Source organism: Hippichthys cyanospilos, chromosome 17, assembly GCF_059441005.1.
Source record: "Hippichthys cyanospilos isolate Australia breed blue-spotted pipefish chromosome 17, RoL_Hcya_1.0, whole genome shotgun sequence".
NCBI classification, from domain to species: Eukaryota; Metazoa; Chordata; class Actinopteri; order Syngnathiformes; family Syngnathidae; genus Hippichthys; species Hippichthys cyanospilos.
Window position 1 is genome coordinate 16,563,061 of NC_142385.1, and position 22,732 is coordinate 16,585,792.

The 22,732-nt window shown below is 49.1% G+C and overlaps 1 protein-coding gene across 3 annotated transcripts in view; it reads left to right on the forward strand.

Annotated features, from left to right (window-relative positions):
• The first annotated feature begins 2,945 nt into the window (after positions 1-2,945).
• LOC148410024 (zinc finger MIZ domain-containing protein 1-like) overlaps positions 2,946-22,732 on the forward strand; it is a 51,420-nt gene continuing 31,633 nt past the window's right edge. For 2 of the 3 annotated variants that reach the window (XM_088438959.1, XM_088438961.1), the window contains exon 1: positions 12,871-13,031. The gene's annotated coding sequence lies outside the window, so the exon portion shown is untranslated. Of the gene's footprint in view, positions 3,055-3,332; positions 3,430-9,370; positions 9,465-12,870; positions 13,032-22,732 lie in introns of those variants that run through there. The other variant, XM_088438960.1, reaches the window with a different exon arrangement.

Here is a 22,732-nt window from a genome sequence, read left to right on the forward strand (position 1 = left end):
ATATGGAAGCCCGAAAATGTGAAAATAATTAGCAATATTAATGCCATACATAACCACATATTCATATAATTTTCTGTTAACTTAACAGGGGGGAACGAAAACAAAAACAACATTAATGCTACACATCACCAAATATTCATAATACCCCTTTCTGTGATTTTGACACGGAAAAAAAAACAGAAAAAAAAAGAATGGTAATGCGTCTAGTGTTGTTTCGGGAGCCAGGCAAAAACCATCACTGGTCCAGGGTCAGGGTTAGTTCTACATTTTTGTGTTAAACCATTGTTCTTGCTCTCTTTTAGTGTGTTATATGTGATGAAATGTTTTTGTACGATTTTTAAAGTGTGTTGAAGCTCTAAGGTAAATGAAGCAAATATGTTTTGTTTTAAAAAAGGTCCCCACAAATTTGGTCCCCACCATGCAGCAAAAACAAATGCTCACTAAACACACTAGCAGCCCCTTAGGTGGCCGCAGACTGATTGAATATTCCAGTGGGTAATTTATGCAGAAGTAATTCGCCACAGGAACAGAGCGAGAAATGGGGGGGGGGGATGAAGAAGAGGAAGGAGAAGCCACGTGAAAGCGCCGCAAGTAATTATCCTCGGTGTCGCCGTGGCAACATTGTTGCAAGTTGACTGTCAATAAACGGCGGAGTGATGTAATGCACTTGAATTTCCCACATGCCGTGTAAAATAACCACACCATTTGTGTAGACGCTCGACTTTTTGGAATATTTGATTTTACACCAGCTGTGACTACTTTAATTACTAACGTAATTAAATTAAGTGCCCGAAGCAATCGCTTACTTAAAGTAATTAAGTACTTGAGTAATCTGTTACTTCAGTGATCAATAAATAACTTTAGTCATCAGTTAGTGAAAGACTTTACCTGACGAAATGAATTGCACAAAGGGGGGGGGGGGGGGGGGGGGGGGTGGGGGGGGGCACTGCGGGGCGCGAGGCGACCCCAGGGAAAGGGCTTTGTTTTTACCATGTGAACTTTAATTGTAACAAAATAAGGATTGGCATCTTTGTTTTTTGTTCTTTTTTTTAATTCAGGCACTTGGTTATTTTTTTCAATTTTAGACTAACCTGTAGCCAGTAAAAGTAGTTAACAGTTTTGGAAAGTTTATCAATAATCCTTTCTGTCTTTTGTTCTTGTTGTTGCTGCTGTTGTTGTTTTAGGTATACTTATGCAATTTTTATAGATAATTATTGTATTTATAATCTGTGTGGTATGTGTATGTGGGGGGGGGGGCTTTGCAAAGTCAAACAGATTTTTTGGTAGAGGCCATGTGTAGAAAAACATAAAAATACGTCATTGGAGTGAATGAGTTAAAAGCACATCTTGTCTTTTTTCGTTTCAAATCCAGTGAGGAGGTGTTCACAGAGGAAAAGATGAAATGTGTGCGCAGGTCTCAATATGAACAGACCTGCGTGTTGTTTTCTAGTCGCTTTGGAGAAATGACGGCCCAGTTGAACAGCACAGGAAGATTTGCGCATCCGTGCTTTCATAAAGCTGTATAAATGTGTCCGATTTTGCGGGAACAGGGAAGAGTAATGTTCTCATCTCATTATTTGTGCATCTCTGTCACTCTTATTAAAGCCATATATCTTAGCGGCAGGCTGCGTATGTTGTCGAAGCGTTACCCGCGCACGCGGACTTCCCCGCGCATGAATAATTGATCCAAAATGAATTAGAATAGCAGCCAAGGCTTCTCCTTTTTGTTCGTTTTTTTTTTTTTTGGTCAGATTCCTGCGCACATTGGGCCTGGCATAAATGAGCTAGCTCCCCGCACGGGCACATTTGCATCGTGGCTCGGGAAGGGAGCAATTAGGATTCACGGCGGCGCCTGGTCTCCGGATGCTCGCTGTCACGTGAGACGGGGAGCAACTGATTGATATGGAGGAGCAGCAGGCGCTTCCTCTTGGCGCCTTATCTCGCGCCAGGTGGCCGCGCGGGTCTGCTTCTTGCTCCTTAGTCAGTGTCTAAACGCGGGTTAGCGTCAAGGTTCGTCTCAACCGGCTCGTTATCCTTGTCTGTTGTTTCCGCACCGTGCTAGGTGGCTATGTGTTAGCGTGGCAAATTTAATAGGGCGTCCGTCGTGCAAAACAGAGCTTTTTTCATCAACAACACCCCCACGGCGGCGTTTTTGCTCATCGCTGCCCCTCTAAGAATACCATTGGGTCCTCACTTTGTGACCTCGCTAACCGAGTGGCGTCCAAACTTAACACCCGTGTCGACTACACGCGTGCCCACGTTCGCTACAAGTTCTGCGCTGTGAAAGTAAGAGGTGGGGTTTTAGTGAGCCAGGCGCATAACTTCGTGATCATTTAACGGTCGTGGCCGCGCGATCACCGTCACTGAGTGTTCCTGCTCATTGATGTTTCCTCAGAGCAGTCCCGCCCCATCGGAGAAAACGACTGCTTCCTCACGTTGTGATGTCACTGATTGAGAACCCCCCCCCCCCCCCCCCCCCCCCCCATACCGCCCATGTAGACCCTCGCCCTTATTGGCAAAGCATTAAGGCAGCGGCGCTATGAAAGGCGTATAACTTCCAGGCTAGAAATCATTAGCAAGCCACACCCACTTTATTGAGAGAATGAAAGTGGGTGTGGAAACGAACCTTCAAATAAAATGCGTCTATTCTTTGGGAACCAAAGCCGTCCTCCGCAAAACACTCAAAGTGGTGCGCGACCATAGTTTGCTTCATTTAAACTCAGTGAGAAATGCACACACGGTGACACTTATGACATCAATCCTCACATTTTTAACGCAACAACATAACCACGCTTTCTCTTCTATTATGTTGAATGAATTACTCTGCCTCATCCCCTTTTTTTTTTGGACAACTGACTTTTCTGACGCTCTGCACACTCTTCGCCGATTGGTCCTTTCAACTGTCTGTTTGGCCAGGTTTGTCCCGCCTCAGAAATGCGCACAAGTCCGCGGCCGCCTCGCCGAGCCCAGCAACGACTTATTTCGGTTCCCAGACCAAGAAAAAATAGCCTCCAGAATACCGCACGAATAAAAAGCAATAGAACCGAGCCAAAGGTGAGCATGCACGCCTGCAGTCGGTTAACCGTCGAAAGAATGATACGGAACCGTTTGTTTGTGCGATATCCCAACTTCATGTCGCAATGCTAGGTAGCTAAGTGTTAGCATTCCAATTTCAGCAGACGACAGACAGAGGTCGCTTTTCTACCAAAAGTAACAGAAACTTAACCAAGTGTATGCATCTGATTTTATGCGACTGCTCATAACGCAAATGACACACACGCCCGCACAGACACGCATCCGCGATAAATATGATGAATATTTTCAATGTATAGCACCCACGACCGTTGTGGACTCCAATCCGCGTGGATCGTTCCGTTCGAGACGACAGGTGGCGCCGGAGGACTCACTACCCTCGGCTGCAAGAAAGAGGTGACACATTTTCTCTTTTTATTACGCGCACAGCAGCAATGCCATCATTCGCCCTCCCCCCCACCGAGTGAGTCCCCTCGAGGAACAAGGAGGGATTATGTCAAAGCAATTCAATTGTTCGAGTGGAGCTAATGAACTCTTGCTTTTATCTATTCATTTGCCACTGGAAGGTATTTATTTAACCCTGACATGCTGCTCATTTTGCACGCGTGGTCAATTTTGACCGCGGTCAGATGAAATGATCACGTGCACGTCTTTTTCAAACGCATTCACCGCCAGTTTGACATTAATAAACGGACGGGGTTGTTTCCCCCACTGAATCGATATCACAGAGGGAAAACAATCGCTACAATCGTTTTGGTGCAATTTGCGATTGGGGTCTTTTCCAACCTTCATGTGACCATGCCCCCCCCCGACTCAGTGACTCTAGATAAGATCAATATGGAAAACAATAGTATGAGTATGCCGAGTATACCGTACTTTACGCTCTAAAAGCCTTACAGTTTGTCAAAATCTGACCGCCCGCCTTAGAATCCGCTGCGCCTTATACGGAGTGTGGAAAACATGCTACCTAAAATGCTATACTTTTTAACATTAACAAAAGAAAAAAAGCAATCCAAATGAAATTTCAACAAATGTTTTTACGGGCTTTATGCAGGTCACAGATTAGTCCGAAACAACGGAAAAAAATTCATCAAAGTGCCTGAAATAAAAAAATGTCAATTCTTATTTATGCCCAGCTGAACTGTTTGAAAATAAATTAAATCAATAAAAATGATAAATGTAAATTTGTCTGGAACAATAACACAGGAGCATCAATATCTTAAATGTTTTAACCCGAAGAAAAAGGTATCTAAAACTTGGTGCTTTTTTTTTTTTAGTAACGACAGTAATTTCAAACGTTTAAAACTCCCGCACAGACTTGGACTGTAAGAGTGCCGCTGCGCCACCGGGTGCCATGGAGGTGCAATTACACTTCACAGGATGTTTTGGAGCACCTTGCCTTCTTGTCACTAAATTCCAGCCAGGTATACGTGCTCAAAAAGGCAGAGATTTTTCAGCGGTATGCAATTTCCTGCATTCGGCGGACGTTCAATTGATTTGCCGGTTACAGGGACTTGTTTTTATTGTCGGAAGGGCGCCTCTGTGGATTCTTCTTGAAGCACGGGCGGCGGCGTTAAGCCCCAGCCTCCATTAGCATATTTATCATCAGCCCGGCAGACTTCAAACTCAGCGTTTGCTTCGAAGAAGAGACGCGAGGGGGGGTGGGGAGGGGGGCACGTTTAGAGGGGGAGGGGGTCCGTTCAGGAAGCCGGCGCAGATTGAAAAGGTGCTCCCCGGGGATCAAGTATCCGTTTAGGTAGCGGGTGGGAAGACGGAGCCCACTTGATGATGTCTTCAGCGGCGCTTTTCACTATTTGCTGGTCTAGCTTGAGAGGTCCCCGACCGCCGGTCTGCGGCGTTTTGGAACTGATTCGGTTTGTCCTTTTAGCAGTTACGGATCTGTGCTTTGTTCCCCGTTGGTGTTGATATCACATTTTGTAGTGAGGAAGGACGGTGTGTATGATGGGGTCAGAATGGTACAAAAAGTGTTCACAAATGAAACAGCGACGAGTTGACGACTGGCTGACGAGCACCATGTTGTCGCGCTTAACTCACCACTCGCTAAATGGTGACAGTTATCCCTGAAAAACGGTGAAAATAAATAATTGTTGAAAAAAGTTTCATGTGTACTTGACTTGTATAGAAAATGTTTTTTTATCTCCTCGGATCAAAATGGTGCAGTTTTTTTGTTTGCTAAACTGCTATTTTTTTTTTTTTAATGTATTGAATGAACTCTATGATTTGGAAAAAGTATTGAACGTGTTTTCAACATTCAATGTGTTGGATTGGGACACAAGAGCAGTTGTGGGATAAAATAAAAACAAACCAAAAAAGACTGTAAAAGTCTCAGTACGAACCGGTTACCGAAGAAACGACAGATGTTCTTGCAGCGGCGTCCGACGTCAAAGCGATCTATTGCGGTCAGCGCTGACAGGAAGTGTTGTTGTCATGCTAGCTGAAGGCGCACTTTGTTATGATCCCTGCTAATGTGCCCTGACACTTCCTGTGAAGCCCCGGCGTCTCAATGGCGTCCAAGGCCACTTCTTTTGCTCCCGTTTGAAAAAGACACGCTCTCCTAATCATCCCATTTGATCCGTTCACGCTCCTGCCCACCCCCCAATTAACATGGAAGAAGTGCATAATGCCGCCGCGCGTGATGCGAGCCCGATGTTAATGAAGCCGGGGCCCCGCCGCACGCAGGAGGTTGAATATCAATTTCATCAGCGCCTCCCCGCCGCCCAGTTTGATTTTTCCCGGGGAAGTGATGCATTTAGCCTCGCTGGCGCTGTCACTCGTCCGCGCTAACAAAACGTGACCATCGCGGCACCCGCCTGCCGGCGCGTGAGATGGATGCGAGGCCGCTGACCCGGATAGGAAAAAGGACGAGAACAGGGACGCTAGCCGCTCGGACGCGGAAAACCGCGAGACCCCAAAAACGAAGGCCGAAAGTACGGATGCGTCCGATGCGTCCGACCATATTATCGCCGCGGACTGGTCAACGCTTGAGATTTTTATTGTTCACCGGGGGTGGGACGGTAACTAATCTCAACTGAAGCCGCGCTGTCCTTCCTGTAATATCAAGAGCGGCCGCCAAAAAAAAAAAAAAAAAAAAAAAAGGCTCCAGCCAAACAAAGCTCAAATGAATGAACTGTCAACTAGATCAGTTCCAAAACGTCATTATTTTGGGTGCGGCCAATGCACCTGGTACCAGTTGATTGGTTGGGGACCTCTGCTATTTTTTATTTCTTTTTTTAATTCAACACCGTTCAAGCCAAGTTTTGACGCATAGATGTGCATTTTTATGTCAGACGTACCGTATCCTTCCAACAATGACAGTAACGGGGCGAGCTCGAGAGCAGACCTCAATTGGATGTTGGCGAGCGTCTGAGCTGCAGCTAACGGCAGCTAATGTTAGCCGAGGTTGTTACCACATTATATTCAATAGGACGAACCGCCGTCCGAGTCCATCCTTGTTCACGCGCAGGAACACTACTAAAAGCGAGAGGATCATGTACAAGTTGTGATGGCTGATTCCTGAGTTCCTGCACCTATCAGCAAATTGATTTGAATGCCGCGGCTTTGGACTCCTCTGCCTCGCGGGTCAAAATTCAGGGAAATGCGCCGTTAAAGGTGCAAGATAGTCTTTCGCCGGCGCGCGGGCCGCCGGTGGCGGCGTCCGCTCGGGTCCGCCGGCGCACGGGAGACAGCTCTCCAAGCAATTGCCACGTTGCCAGCATTGTCCGACTTCATGCGCGGCCTGGCAGCAAAAGGTGACATCTGCTGACTAATGTGCGCGTTCCGCGGGCAGCAGCTGCCGCGCCGGGGTCCAAATGAGACAGGAGAGACAGAGGGTGGAGGGGGCGCTCGGGGCCCCGCACGTATGTTCCCGTCTTGACTCTTTGAGGGGACGTGCGGGGGTTGGGGCCGGCGCGGCAAAATCAATGGCTCGCCGTGCGCGAGCGCGAGCCGACCCCCGTCGGCCTCCGTTCCGCTCGACTCGCGTCGTCCCGGTCGTCCCGGTCGTCCCGGTCGCCGTGGCCAGCTGGGCTGTAGCTAGATCTTTGTCTGGGGCGGCCCGCCAGGATTTCATCCAATGAAGTACCCTCATTTCTCAAATCGAAGATATATACTTATATGTACTATACGCAAGGCCGAAAGTAGGCGCCCTCTAAACCGGTGGGTTCGTGGAATATTTTGGGTGGTTGGGAACTGATTCGATTGATCTTTTAACAGTTACGGATTTGTGCCTTGTTTGGCTTAGTCTTTGTTTTTTGTTTTTTTGGCGCCGCCTCCGGCCGCCGTTGGTAGTACATTGAGAGTGTGCTGTTGTAACATCGAGGAAGGACAGATCTTTGGGTTTTCATCCAAAATATGAACATTTTTGTTCATTTTGGTTTTATTTTCTATTACATTTTGAGAGTATTCATGACCCTTCAATGAAGCAACCAATTCAGCTAGGTTCTTTTTTTTTTAAATGTAATCGTTTTTAAATTTGTTCAAACACGCGTTGTGGCTACGATTACTTGCCGACAAGAAGCCAGCAAAGATAATGCGGCGTTTTAGTTTTTATTGCTGTTTTTGCCCTTATCATGGGCAGCAACCTTCTGGGGGGAAATGGACTCGGATTCGCTATAAGGAGGCGTCCAATTTGCAATTTCTATTTTCTAAACTTTAGGATAGCTGACAAGTAACAAATATACTTGTTGACAAATTGAATGTGTTGCTGAATAAAAAGGGAACTTATGTTTGGCCGATTTTTTTTCTTTGTTGGCACTGGCCAACAAAGAAGCTTTGGATGAAAAAAAACCTCTTCCATGAGCGGCGCAAACATGGCCGTCTGTTGCTTGATGAGACACGTGCTGCGTGACGCCACTTGCAAGACGTGACCGGGGGCCGCTTCCCATTTGGGCAGCGGCGCTGCGGCGGCAAACGTGCATATGCTTTCCACAAAGAATGTTAATGAAACACATTCCTTCGGGGTTTTCATGGAAACCGCCTCGGATTTGGCAAATAAAAGAAGGGGGAGAAAAATGGCCACCCCGCTCCCCCTTTGCTATTTTTCCCTCCGTTGGAAGGACCGATTATTCAGAGTGCGTAGGACGAACTCATATTAACACGCATCTTGGAACGCGTGACTCAACCGCAATCGCCGTAAGGAGAGCGTGGATCCCGTTTCACATAGTCCAAACCCATTTGTTCATGAAAAATGTTTTTCTCAAAAAGCTAAATTAAAGCTACCTGAAACATCCGCGTGTGTCTGAAAGACTCCAACAAGGATAAAAACAATGGCCAAATTTGCTCGAAGCTTTTAATAATTAGTAATCACAAAAACAATCAAATGGCAATAAAAGGTATGTCCAGACGCAGTATCAGAACGGTATCCAACAGGGGGTCCGCGACCCGCACGGGCCGCTCCTCAAGTCATGATGTTTGGAACTGATTTAGTTGATTGGATTCGTTGGGCCTGATATTTGTTTTTTGGCGCCACCTCTGGCCGCTGTTGATATGACATTTTGTAGTGAGGAAGCACAAGCGCTAACCGGCGGTCGGTCCGTGCTGATAAATATTGCACTGGTACCAAATCTTACCGTAAGTTAGCGAATATTATTCAAGTGGTGTCATTTACCACTCAGACCAACGGTCGATTTGAAGACTCGACGGCACAGTGCCGAGATGAGCAAAAAGAAAAAAAAGCAAGACTTTTAGTTTCTGACAGCTGGGGCTCATTTTGACTTGAAAGCGGATCCTCTCCGGGGTCCATTGTCAGGCCTCTTAACGCCACAGACTTTTCACAACTCCGGCCATCTTTCGCCAGCGAAAATTTGCGGAGCCACTAACGACAAGTTTGACATCTTAGTTCATTTAGACCAGGAGCCTCAAACATCTGGCCCGCCAGATCTTTTTGCAATGTAAAGTATAAAAACGAGCAGATTTTTTTTTTCAATAAATGAAAAGCTTGAAATTTTGTACTGTTTATAGTCATGTTACTGTTTTACGATGAATGGTGATGTTGAGTTTTTGTGTACAATTTTGGACAGTATTTAAAAAAAAGAAGAAGAAATCAGAAATTGTTGTTTTTAAACATATGGCAGGATTTTCTTGGTGCGGCCTCCATGCGCCCCGCAAGCTAAATCCAGTTTGACTCCCCTGACTTAGACAATTGAATACGTTTTGGAAAAAATAGGAAGGCTCTTACGAGACACCGCCTACCGTATGTGTCATACTTAGCCATTACCGGACCGACAATTCTATTTAAAAAAAATGTGTGTTGATGCTATAGAAAATATTTCTTGCCGTTCATAGCGGATCCTTGAATGAATTTTTGTTTGACTGCTAGATGGAGCTACCGCGAAGGGGGCGGGATCGGGAGCCGAAGTGGGATCGCTCCATTGGTCCGCTTGTGAGCGTGGCACCGTGAGCGGCGGACAACGGTGAGTGTTTTCATTCCATAGCACGAATACATGCGATATCTAACTCGGGGATATGAGCGCAAGAAAATATGAAGAGTTCGGGAAGACGCCATTGCTTCTGTTTTGCTCGAGTCTTGACGTTGTCGCCAAAGCGTTGGTGCGTCTTCTGCACGCTAACGTTGAGAATTGAAAAAGGAAGGGTGCGTATTGTCGCGGAATGCGGAAGAAGATGTGTCAAAGTTGAGATGTTGCCGCGCTTTCCCATCGCGATTCCCATCGCTTGGTCCGTCCAGGTCTTAGATACACAATAAGATAAATGGTAACGTAATTACTCCATGACACATTTCATGAAATGTTGATTTATATCATTGATGAAACATTAAATGAATGAATTCAACATTATTTCGTTACTGACACGTCGAATCAATGGATGACACTTTCGTTGAATTTTTGAACGCTACATTTATTTCTTGGATTTTGGCACTTTGGGTCCTCGGCACCCAACACCTCCATCTACCGTCTGTCAAACTGATTTGCAGAAAAATCAACCAACCGTAAGTCAGAAAACATCAACCCTGGTGTAGCAACCGCAGTAAGGGCAAACTTTTTCCTGTGCTGTCAAATGTTAAACACTTCAAATTTGAGTATGCGGGTTAAAAAAAAAAGGTGCAATGTCTCCTGGTTTTAGGAGGCAGGGAGCCATCCGGTGAGTTAAAAATTGCACGGTCACCAAAATGTCAAAGCGCAACTTTGGACCCGCGGGAAGAAGCACCCCCCCCCCCCCCCCCCCCCCCCCCCTCCCGCCGGTCCCATTAAACGGAATAACATGGCGCCGGTAATAAAAAGTTGACATTTCCAACTAGAGTAAATCAGCAGGCTGACAAACACACTTACGCTTTGCCCATAATTGACTTTCTTTCCACTCGGCGGCATAATGGGCCTGGAAACGGCTTGTTAACCTCCTGTCAGGTAAAGCATCAAAGAAAGAAAAACACATTTATTCGCGCGGCGGCCATATTCCCAAAGCCGGCCGGCGGGCTTTTTAACAAGCGGGACGCCCACTGTGCTCGATGCGGATAAACAAACGGCAACAATTCCGCCGGTTTGATAACAGCGTCCGTAAAGTCAAACAGCACTTAAACGCTCGCGCGCGCGCGCACACACGCGAACCCCGCTGCTTTATTTTCCAAATACCCCATTAAAATATGGAAAAGATGCACACTGAACTGAGGCGAGTCATCAAAGAAGCAAACGCGCTCCTCTTTGGAACGCTAGTTAGCGTGGTGTTAAAAGGCCATCGAAGGGCTAAGGATTAGCATTGAGGGATATTTGTTTTCCCAAGGCTTCCGTCGATCACAATCCTCACACAGATATATTCTTTGTCCTCTGCAAAGAGTGGGACATACAGTACCTCTGCGGCTAACTGACGAGCTGTTACTCTATGTGGCAAAATTGTTTCAAATCCTTTATGGTCTAAGCTCATATGTTTTGAAAAGTGCAGCATTGGTGTCATTTTGCTCATTATCAGCACATTACAAACGGCCTTTTTAAGGAGGCCGCAACAGGTTCGTGGCTGTTCTACTGTATTAATGACAACCAAGAAAGATGATTTGACTCGTGAGCCTGGTCGCAGAACAAATTACGCTCGTAGGTCAGGATAACACTGCGTTTAGATACAAACCTTTAAAGTGAAGCTCACGTGCTCAGGCAGAGACATATTCTTTATCCTCTGCAAGGAAAAAGGAACGCCAGCTTACCGAGGACACGTACGTTGCCAAAAAATGTGGCTAGAATTTTTTTCTTTATTTTTTTCTTCATGGTTACCTTACAAAAGGTTTTGTTGTTTGCAACAGATTCTCTCATCAAGAGAAGGGAAGACGATTTGCACAAACGAGGCGGTTTCGATACGCAAACCTTTTTCCGTCATGGGAACGCCAACGAGAAGGAATTCGTCCGCATATAAGTGGAATGACGAACGCCTTCGATAGTCGGGGATGGAGCGAGGACGCTTTCCAAGAAGCAGACGCACGCGTTGGCTGAAATCAATGCTTCCTGTCACCTTTGAGCAGGACAAATGGCGTCTATTGTCCCGGGCCTTTCCCTCCCCCTAACTTTAGACAGCTGGGGGAGACACGCGGGCCAAAGGGAGGTGGGGGGCGGGGGGCGCAAACACACAAAGTCTAGTCACCCCCCCTTTTCCTCCCATCCCTAATTTAAAGTCAATGACAGCAACACAGGCTGGTTTGTAACTTTTGATTGGCTCTAAGGGAGCCACAGTGGCTCAACGTCCGTGTACGTGTTGGGGGGGGGGGGGGACTACCGGGGACTTCATTTAGCCTAAGACATTTTTGGTACTTTTCTTTTATATTATTACTAGTTTATATATTTTTTAATGATGATGATTATTTGGTATTATGTATTGTATTTACCCATAGAAAACAAGCAGGACGACGGCGGGTTATTCTATCGGAGCCGATTTGGGTTAGGAGAAGTGAGGCCTAAAAGGAACCGGCCCCTTGGCTTCATTTCATCCCAAAGGTGCGCTTCTTCGCTGGAGCCAACTTCTTGGGTGTGGCCTGGGGGCCATTTGAAGCCCACCCTCCACTTTTAAGCGGCACGCATCATTTACTATAAATGCTACTATTATTATTTACCGCAGAGCCTTTCTAAAAATGCAACTGCAGTGAGTAACTTTTTTTTTTTTTTTTTTACAAGCAAAAGGGTTTTCCTTCATTTTCTGCCCTGTGCCAAAGCGTAAACATGTCTCATCATCTTAGGTGGCCCTCTGAGGAATAAGTTTGGGCACCCCCGATTTAAGGCGAAAAGTCGGATTTGTGGGTGGAACCAAGCCAGGTGGGAGCCGACGCCGTAATAGTTGCGGTCCCGGCGCTCGCTCGCTCGCTCGCTCTGCCGGATGCCGCTCGCATGGCACAGTTATGGCTGCCTGTGTGCTGTGCTGCTGCTGCTGCTGCTCCTGCTGCTGCTGCTGCTGCTCTCTCTCAAACATGTCTTTGTTATTCTGAGCTTTCCATCAGAGAGCGGCCGCCCGCAAAACGCGGAGCGCGGATCGCCCCCAAGTCAAGTCAGGCGTGCAGTTCCCCAGCCCACGAAAAGATGCTTATGAGGACCATTCTGAATTAGGCGCAGGCGTCAAACTCAAGGCCCCGGGGCCGCACCCGGCCCGCCACATCATTTGATGTGGCCCCCTTGTGACTGCGAGGTCCCGACTAAATGATCCAATTTGCAAGTTGTATTCAACTTTAAAAAGTAAACAACTTTTTGGCCTTCCAGCGGCGCAACTCCGGAATGGGAAAAACAGGCGCGTTCAGCTCGTATCTCAAGGCGTCAGCGCAGACTCCGGCTCAGCAGCAGCAAAAGTCCGCTCCGGGTTTTGGAGACAGCCGCGGCGCTCCGGTCCCAGCGGTAATAGAATAGCCCGTGTAATTTGACACTTCAACTTACTGCGCTCCGCCGGAGTCGCTCCACTTTAGTCGCCGCTGACGCCGAGCCGTTGGCGGGGGACACTACTGGGCAACAAGAGGCCGCGATTGGCGACTGACGAGTCGACTCGGTCCGCTTCCGCCGCCGGTGAGTAGCCGCCGCGAGTCGCGAACCGCGAGCCGCGAACCGAGGCGGCTCGCTCGCCTCGCTGGCTTTTTTTTTTGTCTAGTTCCGTCCTAGCCGTTTGCACTCAGATCGAGCTCCGACCAAAAAAAAAAAAGGCTCCGCGGGGATCCGCGTGGGACTCGCCGCCCGCCCGGGGCGAGAGGCGCCGGTGGCGGGGCTCGGCTTGGCGCTCCGATCGCCGTCTCGGCGGCTCGACCGGGGATAGCTCGCGTGCATCTGGGCCGATCGCTTTCATGCTGTGTTCGAGTCGTGCGTAGGGCATTTCCACAGCCGCTCTGTCGCTCTCTCTCTCGCTCTCACACACACACGCACACACACACACCTTTTGTCTCGTTGCGGTGTGCTCCGGAGCCGATGCGTGCACGCTGCAGGACGAGCAAAAGACTGCAAAAGACTCAATAGTGACTGCAGTGCGCGATTTTCCTTCCCCAATGTGCCAGCTCGTGCACGCGCACGGCGCTGTTCGGACGCACACGCATTAGCTGCGTGCCAAGTTGACCGGTCGCAATGAAGGATGGCGGTTCCGGGAAACATCCGGTGCCGGGAGAAGCGAGCGACTCCCAGACAATGACACGCATCAGCCCGCTTGTTTTCTTCTTGTTGTTGTCGCGCGATGGCTGGCGCGGCATCCAGCGAGGATGGCGGCGTCCTTCCTCTGTGCTTGTTTACATTTTGTGTCAAGTCAGCCTCCTTCCTCCCAGAGCGGCGCGCCTTGCGATTTGTGCACCTGGCCCCCTTGACTGGCAGCAGCATCATTAGCATAATAAATGAGAGTTTCTGGGGCCCCGCTAGCAGGTTCTGGGGGCCCGGCGAGCCCACCGGGCCTGACCTCCTTCCTCCCATTCAAGTCAAGCGTGTGGAAACACCAGTCAGCCAGCCAGCCGCCCGTCGCACAAAAGGCGCATTGAGGCGCCGATCTGCAAGGCAGCACGTGCGTCTGGCCCGCCGCTATTTGTCAACTCCTTTACTTCCTGCCCCGCCGCCGTTGTGGCGTTGGCACTTCCCCGTGTTTCGGACCCGTCTTCTTCCTTCTGTGACCGACCTTGGTATTCTGCCGAAACAAAGAGTAGGCACACCTTTGTTTTTTGGTTTTTATCCTGGTTTAAAACAAAAAAAGTTTTGGACACTGTTACCTCTACTTACCGACGCCTCTCGCTAACCCCAACGAAAGAAAATGCAAGGTACGAAAGACGACGTTGTCCACGTATAATATGAGACACCAGACACAGCGCTGGTGCCTACGCGACCGGGATGGAATACCCTATCGCAAGCGTTTTTGGTACACTTTTTTATCACTTATTTATTTGCTTGCTTGCCCGCAAACCATTGGTGTTTAATGTGCTCTTTCACTATTCTTATTTACTGCTTCCAGCCACGCTTCCCGCCAACAATTTACACCGTGGAACTAACAAACATCAAATTGACGTGGGCTACGGCTAACATAGTACACATTCACATAAAAACACAGATGTAACATACCACTTTGGACCTTGTTAGCGCATCGTTAGCACCGTAGCAACGACATCACACGGGAAGCACTTCGCATGACCCCAAACTCAACTTAAGTAAAAAGGTGGCTCTCTCTCTGCACTCATCATGCATCAACACACCAGCACCAGCTCAAGGCAAACATGTTGAACCACATTCATATTGTCAACTAGTTCATATTATTAATTGTCATTAATTGCCACTAATGTCATTCTAATACCGTATTCATTTATTACCGTTTTTGATACATTTTTATCATTTAATAATCTTCATTTAAAGGGCTTAGGAGCATTTTGGGGGGCTTGGAACGGATTAGGCTATTAACCTTTAAGAAGCGGTTCTACTTACGAAAGATACACGTTTCGAAGTAATTCCAGAGGAATTCCATTAATTCCAGAGTGAATTAATTTCCTAAGTAGAAGTACTACGGTATATAGTGTTTAGCCTTCAACTAGAAAATGCAATTCCTGAAGAAATTGTGTGTGAAGGCGATAGGGCTAAATTAGTTCCTGGCGATTTTGGAGGCGCCGTTGTTGTCCTGTGAGTGTGACGTCATGCTTTTTATTGGTTTCATCCTGGGAATCCCGCTTGGATTTTCTCCAGAGCGCTGCTTGCAGCCAAAAAAAAAAAAAAAAACCCTTTACGGGTCTGCGGTCTGAGCTCGTGGGAGGTTTACGAAAGTTCTCGTCTCCCGGGATGAATCACGCAGGCGGTCGGACGCTGCCGTCTGGAGCTGCTTCCCAAAAAAAACAAAAAAAAACCTACGAACCAAAAACGCACGCGAGTGGAAGTTGCCCTTCTGCCTTGCGGAATTTGCCTTCCTGATTGCATCCGCCGCTTGATGAGCTTTCTCTGCAAAAGGTGCCTAAAGATGTTGCCTTCAGGTGCCTCGTTGATCTGCGGGAAATCAGACACGGTCGCCGCACTATTATTGTCTCGACGCATGGGTTGGGCGCGTATTGCGCGGAAAACAAAAGGCGGCCACGGGTTGCGCTTCGGCACGCCGATGTGGCAGGCAAGTCCTGACGTTTACAGTAAATGCCAATTTGCATATTAAGGATATTTCTATTTAGGACCGGCTTCATAATGGGCTCTCTTTCTATTACCCGCATGTTGCAGCGCTCATTTTACCTCTGAAACTGTGGGGTCCCTTTTGGCAGAAAATTCCGCTTTTGGGTTTGTTTAACTTCAACAGCAATGTTTTCGTTCCTCTTGTGGATCTTCCGAAGCTTTCCTTTTAGCTTTTTACTTTCTGGCTCATCGTTACCTGATTGCGTATCGCTCGACACTGATTCGACTCGTCACTGATTCGAAATCAAAAACGATTGCAGAGTTGATGTTGTTTGGGGCCTTTTAGGAGGCTTTTCTTTCCCATAAGAAGATCACACGCGTTTTTAATTAGGACGGGGCGGTTGAATTTCCTCTATCGTTTGTTGTTGTGCGTCGTTCGAGTGGGATTGTTGGTGTGCTTGAAGGATCAAGTCATTGCTTTATGTTAACCGCGATTCTTTTTTTCTTGTTACGTCGGCCTTAAAACACTCGTGTATGATACGGGCGCCGGCAAACGTTCCCCGTCAACTTGAAGCCGCCGCGTGTAATTCTTTATCATCCAAACTCTTGAGGATTTCACAGCTGAAATGTCAGCCGCGAAATAAATCCTACGAATCGGAGGAGAAAGTGCGTCTTTGCGGGTGATTTATCTCCCCGCGGCAGGAGATACATCTCGCATGTGTGAGGACTTGTCGGGCATACGCGCGCTGATTTGCACCCGTTCCCTTTGCAGCCTCCTTCCGCTGAGCCTTTTTTTTTTTTTGGTCGTCCCAACTGTTGACTGTTAATATGAGGCTTCTATTTTGAAAACACGGAATCTGCGGCGGGCGAGGTGCCGGGAATGTGGCCAGACCGCACGATGGTTTCACGGCGTCGGAGCGCGCGCGCCGTCCGTATTTGGAGTTAAGACGGCCGCAGCCATTGTTTTTGCACTGTATAGTTTCTGACAGTTCTGCCTTTGATCGCACCTGTAATCCAAACTTTTCAACTCATGATACGATAGCGTTATCGGCCGCTCGAACTGCGAATATGCCCGCCGGCCCATATGGACACGAATTACACCGCTGAAATGGATCATATAACCGAATTACAAATGCTATTCCTTTCAATACAAAACGTTACCGAGATGTAAATGAGTTCTTATCGACGCATACGCCAACATATAGCGAAGGGAAATACCTGGCACGAACCGAAACGCTAATGAGCTATACGCACACAAGGCAGCGCTTTACAACACGCCGACATTAGCTTGCGCGTTATCCGCGGTCACAAGTTGTTGGATCAACAACAACTCGTTTTGGCGTATGATCAGAAATGAACACGTCCTTACAAAGAAAGAACAAGTTACGCACACCGCTGGGCCACATTTGACAGAGAAACAGACGACAGCCAACTACAAAATGTAATATCGGTAGCGGCCAGAGGTGGCGCCACAAAACAAAGCTTAGAGCCAAACAAAGCACCAATGAATCAACTGTTAACGGATCAACTCAGTCGGTTCCAAAACATCCTTATTTCGGGTGCGGATCGGCGGTCGGGGACCTCCGGTGTAGACGACTCCAATTCGGACCCCTCGGCCTCCCTTTAGGCTGCCGCCGCCGCCGCCGTTCGTTAGCGCGCCGCCGGCCATGTGGAGGGCCAAGCAATGGCGCCCGCGCGGAAGCGTCTTGTGACGCTGACCTTTTATTAAACATAACAAAGCTGCGGGTTGATTGCCATTCTCGAGAGCCTTTAACTCAATTGAAAATAGCGGCGGAATAACCTCGCGGCGCTCAAAGAAAGGTTATCAATCCTAACAATCGTCTCAGTGTCTGTCTGCTACTCGGCTGCCTTGGCGGAGGCTGGGACAGAATTTAAAAAATGTGCAACGTGACCAGAGGAGGAGGAGGACGAGGAGAAGGGGATGCTTTGGACGCGAGAGTCTTAAGGACAATTGCGAAGTGGAAGCCTTAATCAGCAGCGCTCCAGATGAATTTGAAAGAGGTAGCCTCCCGGCTAAAGAAGTAGCGCTAGCATAGAAGGTGTGCCGCTTTGCCTAAAGCTGGAACGGGCTGGTGGGTCCATCTTCGGTTTTCTTTTCCCCATTGAACACATTCTATTTGATTTTTTCAAAAAGATATTGAAGATTCGGTACATTTAAAAATGTGTACCATGTTTAGTAAATATGTATGAATAACATGCATATTCTTCTTGTTTTTTTTAAAGCTTTGTTTTTGGCAAATCGCAGTGCCCGGTAACCTATTTTTGAGAAAGACTTCCTTTTTACTTTCCATGCATGCCAGTTAAAAAGTTATTTTCACACGCGACTTCGGGAGTCAACTCCGCAAGCACTAGTGATAGCGCATCTCTGACTTGCACACATGTCCGCCGCGAGGCGCTCCCGTTTGCCTTTTTGAAGTCTGCTTTGGAGAGCCGTCTCGCAAGGTGCCAAAAGGGCACGGGGGGCGTGCTGAGTCGTCGTAACTGGATTTCCATTGCTGTGGCTTCATCCCATCTTCTCCCAGAAGTGGGCGAGGGCATCAGAATTCAAGCAGGAGCTTGAAAATGAGCTTAACCATCTGACTCAGGTGCGTTTGAGAGAGAAGGTTAGAAAGCGCGCAGGATAGCGGCCCTCCAGGACTGGAGCTGGACACCTGCGCTGCAGAGCGAGCTGTTCACAACATTCCCATATCCGCATATTTGATTGCGGCTCTGGAGCGTGACCGAGATTTGGCCGCTCGCTTGCCGAACGCATCCGCTTGGATTTTTCTTGACTCCGGTTAAAACGCAGCCGTTAAATATTCATACCGCGTGAGGGCTTTCACCCGCGAAGCGGTCTCCCACGCCGCCTCATCTTCTTTCTTCTCGCTGAAAGTGGAAATTTTTTTGGGAGGGGGGGCTGATAAGAGAGAGAACTGTGTCTGGGTGCCCCCCCCCCACCCCATCATTTAGGAGTCATAAACTACCACAAGTGGTGATTCACAAGGGTCACCCTCCAACAACCCCGCCCCCCTTTTATGCCCCCCACACACACACACACACACTTACACACACTCCCGGCCCCTCCAGCCAGCACAGATTAGGTTTCACATTCCAGCCTCATAAATAACACGCACGCAGACCGAGGGGGAATGAGACACCTCCGCTTTTGTTTGGGACATTTGGGACCCGGACACCATTTCATCGGCGAGCACATTTGCAGCGTCAATCAAGGGCGTGGATACGCCCTCGCCGTCCGGGCCCCGCCGCGCCGCGCGCGCGTGCGCATGGCTAACCGATGAGCGACCGCGGGCAAAGGCCGGCCTCCGCCCGATCCGAGAACGCTTTTGCGGCACCTGTCGATCGGAAGGAGCGGAGGCTCGCTCGTCACGGCCGTCGATTCCGCCTTAAGCGCTCCGCCGGTCGGAAGGCGCGTCCGACGTAGGAAGCGCGCTCCGCCGGTCGGAAGGCGCGTCCGACGTAGGAAGCGCGCTCCGCCGGTCGGAAGGCGCGTCCGACGTAGGAAGCGCGCTCCGCCGGTCGGAAGGCGCGTCCGACGTAGGAAGCCGCGCCCGACGAACTGCCCAACTGCGGTCCCGGAGGGGAGGGCCGGCGTCCCTCGGCGCGGGTCGGGGACGCCCCCCGTCTCAACAGGCCGAGCTTTTTGGGGCCCGGTTGAGAAAAAAAACAAAGAAAGAAGGAGCCAAATGCTCCCCGGGGTCCGTCCCGAAAGTCAACACTGCAGCAAAACGCTTCCAATTAAGAAAAGGGAAGGAGTCGTTCTCCCGTTTGACCAACATAGCGTCGGCGCGTTGTTAGCCGCCGAGTTTGAAGCGTTTGTAAAGCCAAATTTAGTGTGGGTCCGAACGCCGGCCGTACGTCGGCCGCGCGCGTTTTGTGTTCCCCTCCAGCACGGACGGCCGCGGCTGTACGAGCGGGCGGCTCCATTGTCGGGACTAGCAAGGGGGCGCCGGGGTCACTTGCGTTTTCACAAGAGCTTTGCCGGAGGGCCGAGCGGCACGCTAGTCTGTTTGGTATGGATCTGCGCGAAAGCCCCCCCCCCCCCCCCCCCTATAGAGTCACATCATTGGCGCTCTATTATAGCGGGGGATAGATTAGATTAAGTGAGATTATGCGGCCAAAAGAGCTCCCTTAAAAAGAGCAAAAATAACACACTGGGTCTTTGTCGCGTGAGTCAACAGCGGGATTAAAAGGGCCACGTTCAAATCCAAGGCTAATATGCACAAGCGTCCTCTTTGAAGGCAAAGGCAACAAACGCGGAAGCCGGCGAGCGGCCGCCCGCGACCTCCGTTCCCCGCTCCGCTCCCGCTCTTCGATCCGATAACCGGCTGACCGTTGTTGTCATTTAGGGTAATATGCCCAAAAGGAGTTTGTTGATCCAATGACCCGTGACTGTGGATAACGTGTTGTTTAGCTCATTTGAGGTATTTCCTTTTGCAATATGAGAAGTACTCTTTTGCATCTAATTAACGTTTTGTATTGTGAGTAATAGCGCTTGTAATTCAGTTATATGATTGATTTAATCCATGTAGCTTGCGTAACATAGAAAATACCCAAATTGGACCCGAAAAGGTGCGTCCTTTATTTGGAGGAGGACAGTATTTCCCTCCAAAGACGACGGCGTCAAGAAACGGAAGTTCTTTTCGATTGGGCAGCATTTGCCTGGCGGCTGGCCGTACTTGCAAATGAATTTGAAACTGCACCGGACATTAGCGTGGCGGCAGGTTTTTTTTTTTAACAAACAAAGCTTTTTTAAAAAAAAAAAACGATGCTGGTTTAAATAGCCCCGGTTGCAAACTCCGGTCCCCGCGGGCCGGTAGCTATCCCGCATGCTTTCGGACCTTCTCTCTCCAGTGATTCAAATGCTTAGGATCACTTTCAAGCTAATAAGCTAATCGTTTGAATGGGGTGCGCTTGGGGGGGGGAAAGCGCAAAACAAGCAGGATACCGGCCCTCCAGGACCGGGGTTTGACACCAACGGATTCAAGGCCATAATTGAAGGCTGTCAAGTCGCCACTATTTGCTCACAAATAGATATCTTTGCAAATCTGTTTTTCACCCCAAATTGTTTGAGGCGCCGGGAGGATTGCGTGCGCTTTGCGCCGGGAAGCGCGCAACGCTCCGCTCGCATCTCCTCTGGGACGCCACACTCAAGAAGACGATGTCTGGAGGTGCGCGCGTCGAGCTGGAGATGTGACTCTGGCTGGCTGGGTAAATATTTAGAGAGCAAACATTTTCATACCAGCAGGGATTACCGGAGAGGGGGAAACATCTTTTTTTTTTTTTTTTTCCCCTCCGTCTTCTAAGAATTTAAATGTCAGCGTCTTGCCAGGCTAAATGCAGCGGCTTGTTTCATAGCCGCCTATTAAAAGAAAGTTGACTTTGGCAGCAAGGAAAGCACATCTCAGGGATGGCGCTCACCTGTTAACGTTTGTCTCTTGCGGTCAAGAGAAACGGCCTTTCCGCCCCCGGACAAACTAACGCATTTGTTGTGCCTCTTCACCTCGTTGGCTTTGTGGGATTGAGGAAGGGGCCAAAGGTGGATGTCGGCCGGCCATGTTTAATGGCCGTTTTTAATGCGAGCAAGTTTCATATCGAATTTAAGCCAATAGTTCTAAAATACATGGTAAAAGAATTCATATTTTTTATTCAAGACGGCCATGTCGGCCATGTTTAATGGCCGTTTTAAATTCGAGCAAGTTTCATGTCGAATTTAAGCCAACAGTTCTAAAATACACGGTAAAACGCGGCGCTTTATTGTTTTGACACAGCTCATTCCGAATTTGTGCAAAAGCCCCAAAAGTCACCATCGCCATCTGACAGGCCGAATAGCGTCCGTCCTCTCCTTCCCGCTCGCCATTGCGCAAACATCCTGGTTACTCTTCCGCCGGTGGCCCTCTCCTCTCGGGACCCGTCCGATGGGTTTGAAGCCCGGGTCTTTCCGGTTGAATCGCTAATCAAAAAAAACTCGGAGGAATAGGGTATTGTGGGGGTCTCGATAGGAAGCCTTTTGCCCCTCCCCCCCGCCGCCTAGGCTCTCTTGAAAAGACACTTGCCTCGCGAGTAATTGACGCGCGCACCTGTGCTATGTAAAGAATCTTTTTTGGCAGACAAAATGCGGAATTTGCCGGCGCTTGGAAAGGTCCCCCCCCCGCCGCGCGCGGATGACACAGTCTGCCGAGCTGCTGCCGCTTAACACTCGTGGGGGCGGGGGGGGGGGGCTGCAGCCGCACAATTAGCACAAAAGGACCCGGGACGCCTTCTTGTACAAAGACGAAGACGGCTCGCCTCGGTCGCGATCGAGTGAGGACAGGACGTCGCGGGCCAAAACTCCGTTTTTCTCGTACAATCGCCAAGGAGAAAATTGGAATATTTATTTTCTTATATACGCAGCAATGGGAGCGGCGCGCTCAAGACGCCAGTCGCACATCGCCGTCGAGAAACGACTGGCGTTTTTCAAAGTATGGTGGAAATCCAATGGATTCCTCACGCAAAAATCTCCCAGGCGTGGCTAATATTTCGCTCGCGTTCTCGGGCTCCGCGTTAAGCAGAAATCGCATGGTGGAAGACACCCGTGCAGACGGTCCGGTCCGCTCCGGTCCGGTCGGGTCCGGACGACCCATTTGGGTCTTCTTCTTTCTTTGTTGTTTTCACCGCTCCGAGTCCCAATCGGCACGGCGCTGTTACCGGATGGAAAGCGGATGAATGATTGATCAGAGCGGCCGCTTTCTGCTCCCGAGCCCCCGGACATCAATAATGAAGGCCACTTCCAGCGTTTTAGTGTCAGATGGAAACACCGGATTTCATCACGGAGCTTTTTTTTCACTCCCCTCATTAGTTTCCCCGACCGCCCCTAAAAATAGATCCTCCGTCCAAGCGTCACGTCGATGCCGCCGGGGTTGCCGAGGAAAGGAACGTTGCCGAGGAAAGGAACGTTGCCGAGGAAAGGAACGTTGCCGAGGAAAGGAACGTTTCCGGCGGCTTTCCGGAAAGTTTCCGCGTCCGGCGTGACGAGGAGGAGAATAATGCAAAAAAATATCACGAAGCAAGGTGGGGTTGATCCGACAACTTGCGACTGCGTAGAACGTGCTGGCTAACGTTAGCATGTGATATAGTGCGCGTTTAGCTCGTTAGCATTTTCCTTT